The sequence below is a fragment of the Zonotrichia albicollis genome, chromosome 26 (assembly GCF_047830755.1).
Source record: "Zonotrichia albicollis isolate bZonAlb1 chromosome 26, bZonAlb1.hap1, whole genome shotgun sequence".
Taxonomy (NCBI): Eukaryota; Metazoa; Chordata; class Aves; order Passeriformes; family Passerellidae; genus Zonotrichia; species Zonotrichia albicollis.
This window is the reverse complement of record NC_133844.1, coordinates 3,233,071-3,236,688: the sequence shown is the minus strand read 5'-3', so window position 1 is coordinate 3,236,688 and position 3,618 is coordinate 3,233,071.

Here is a 3,618-nt window from a genome sequence, read left to right as displayed (position 1 = left end):
TGGAAGGTGTTTTGGACAACTTTGTTTTTCTTCTTGCAAAACACTCTGCAAACCTCTCTGCAACATGTAAAACACGATGGGAGATGTTTTCTGTGCAGGCACAGTTTCACCTTGCCTGACATAGTGAAAAACCTTTCTGCAATGATGTAGACCACAAAAGACGCTAAAGACGAAGGATACGGAGCTCCCCGGAGCTAAGCGCCGGTCCCGGGCACATTGCGGCAGAAGCCGCCGCCCTGGAGTGTATTGTGACCGGCACAATCGCCTTTGCGCGAAGAAGCCGCTTCTTCGCCTCCGTCAGCTGGAGAGTGCGGCTACTTCGGAAAGGTGAAGAATGAAGCTGCACAACACTGGGATAGTGTGCGCAGCTTGCAAACTGATAGAAGACAGTACCTTACCACCCTCCTAACTTTTCCAAACACGTGAACATTCGGTTGGAAGGTGTTTTGGACAACTTTGTTTTTCTTCTTGCAAAACACTCTGCAAACCTCTCTGCAACATGTAAAACACGATGGGAGATGTTTTCTGTGCAGGCACAGTTTCACCTTGCCTGACATAGTGAAAAACCTTTCTGCAATGATGTAGACCACAAAAGACGCTAAAGACGAAGGATACGGAGCTCCCCGGAGCTAAGCGCCGGTCCCGGGCACATTGCGGCAGAAGCCGCCGCCCTGGAGTGCATTGTGACCGGCACAATCGCCTTTGCGCGAAGCAGCCGCTTCTTCGCCTCCGTCAGCTGGAGAGTGCGGCTGCTTCGGAAAGGTGAAGAATGAAGCTGCACAACACTGGGATAGTGTGCGCAGCTTGCAAACTGATAGAAGACAGTACCTTACCACTCTCCTACCGTTCCAAACACGTGAACATTCGGTTGGAAGGTGTTTTGGACAACTTTGTTTTTCTTCTTGCAAAACACTCTGCAAACCTCTCTGCAACATGTAAAACACGATGGGAGATGTTTTCTGTGCAGGCACAGTTTCACCTTGCCTGACATAGTGTAAAAGTTTTTCCAATGATGTAGACCACAAAAGACGCTAAAGACGAAAGATACGCAGCTCCCCGGAGCTAAGCGCCGGTCCCGGGCACATTGCGGCAGAAGCCGCCGCACTGGAGTGCATTGTGACCGGCACAATCACCTTTGCGCGAAGAAGCCGCTTCTTCGCCTCCGGCAGCTGGAGAGTGCGGCTGCTTCGGAAAGGTGAGAATGAAGCTGCACATCACTAGAATTGTGTGCGCAGCTTGCAAACTGATAGAAAACAGTACCTTACCACTCTCCTACCTTTTCCGAACACGTGAACATTCGGTTGGAAGGTGTTTTGGACAACTTTGTTTTTCTTCTTGCAAAACACTCTGCAAACCTCTCTGCAACATGTAAAACACGATGGGAGATGTTTTCTGTGCAGGCACAGTATCTCCTTGCCAGACATAGTGGAAAAGTTCTTCCAATGATGTAGACCACAAAAGACGCTAAAGACGAAAGATACGCAGCTCCCCGGAGCTAAGCGCTGGTCCCGGGCACATTTCGGCAGAAGCCGCCGCACTGGAGTGCACTGTGACCGGCACAATCGCCTTTGCGCGAAGAAGCCGCCTCTTCGTCTCCGCGAGCCGGAGAGAGCGGCTACTTCGGAAAGGTGAAGAATGAAGCTGCACAACACTGGGATAGTGTGCGCAGCTTGCAAACTGATAGAAGACAGTACCTTACAACTCTCCTACCTTTCCAAACACGTGAACATTCGGTTGGAAGGTGTTTTGGACAACTTTGTTTTTCTTCTTGCAAAACACTCTGCAAAACTCTCTGCAACATGTAAAACACGATGGGAGATGTTTTCTGTGCAGGCACAGTTTCACCTTGCCTGACATAGTGGAAAAGTTTTTCCAATGAAGTAGACCACAAAAGACAGTAAAGACGAAAGATACGCAGCTCCCCGGAGCAAACCGCCGGTCCCGGGCACATTTCGGCAGAAGCCGCCGCACTGGAGTGCATTGTGACCGGCACAATCGCCTTTGCGCGGAGAAGCCGCCTCTTCGACTCCGGGGGCCGGTGAGAGCGGCTGCTTTCGGAAGGTGAAGAATGAAGCTGAACAACACTGGGATAGTGTGCGCAGCTTGCAAACTGATAGAAAACAGTACCTTACCACTTTCCTACCTTTTCCAAACACATGAATATTCGGTTGGAAGGTGTTTTGGACAACTTTATTATTCTTCTTGCAAAACATTCTGCAGACTTCTCTGCAACATGTAAAACAGGATGGGAGATGTTTTCTATGCTGGCACAGTTTCTCCGTGCCAGACATAGTGGAAAGGATTTTTGCAATGATGTAGACCCCAAAAGACGCTAAAGACGAAAGATACGCAGCTCCCCGGAGCTAAGCGCCGGTCCCGGGCACATTTCGGCAGAAGCCGCCGCACTGGAGTGCACTGTGACCGGCACAATCGCCTTTGCTCGAAGAAGCCGCTTCTTCGCCTTCGAAAGCCGGAGAAACCAGTAGCTACGGAAAGGTGAGAATGAAGCTGCACAATACAGGGATAGTGTGCGCAGCTTGCAAACTGATAGAAGACAGTACCTTACCACTCTCCTACCTTTCCAAACACGTGAACATTCGGTTGGAAGGTGTTTTGGACAACTTTGTTTTTCTTCTTGCAAAACACTCAGCAAACCTCTCTGCAACATGTAAAACACGATGGGAGATGTTTTCTGTGCAGGCACAGTTTCACCTTGCCTGACATAGTGAAAAACCTTTCTGCAATGATGTAGACCACAAAAGACGCTAAAGACGAAGGATACGGAGCTCCCCGGAGCTAAGCGCCGGTCCCGGGCACATTGCGGCAGAAGCCGCCGCCCTGGAGTGCATTGTGACCGGCACAATCGCCTTTGCGCGAAGCAGCCGCTTCTTCGTTTCCGTCAGCTGGAGAGTGCGGCTGCTTCGGAAAGGTGAAGAATGAAGCTGCACAACACTGGGATAGTGTGCGCAGCTTGCAAACTGATAGAAGACAGTACCTTACCACTCTCCTACCGTTCCAAACACGTGAACATTCGGTTGGAAGGTGTTTTGGACAACTTTGTTTTTCTTCTTGCAAAACACTCTGCAAACCTCTCTGCAACATGTAAAACACGATGGGAGATGTTTTCTGTGCAGGCACAGTATCTCCTTGCCAGACATAGTGGAAAAGTTTTTCCAATGATGTAGACCACAAAAGACGCTAAAGACGAAAGATACGCAGCTCCCCGGAGCTAAGCGCAGGTCCCGGGCACATTGCGGCAGAAGCCGCCGCACTGGAGTGCACTGTGACCGGCACAATCGCCTTTGCGCGAAGAAGCCGCTTCTTCGTCTCCGCGAGCCGGAGAGAGCGGCTACTTCGGAAAGGTGAAGAATGAAGCTGCACAACACTGGGATAGTGTGCGCAGCTTGCAAACTGATAGAAAACAGTACCTTACCACTCTCCTACCTTTTCCAAACACATGAACATTTGATTGGAAGGTGTTTTGGACAACTTTCTTTTTCATCTTGCAAAACACTCAGCAAACCTCTCTGCAACATGTCAAACACCATGGAGGATGTTTTCTGTGCTGGCACAGTTTCTCCTTGCCAGACATAGTGGAAAAGTTTTTTGCAATGATGT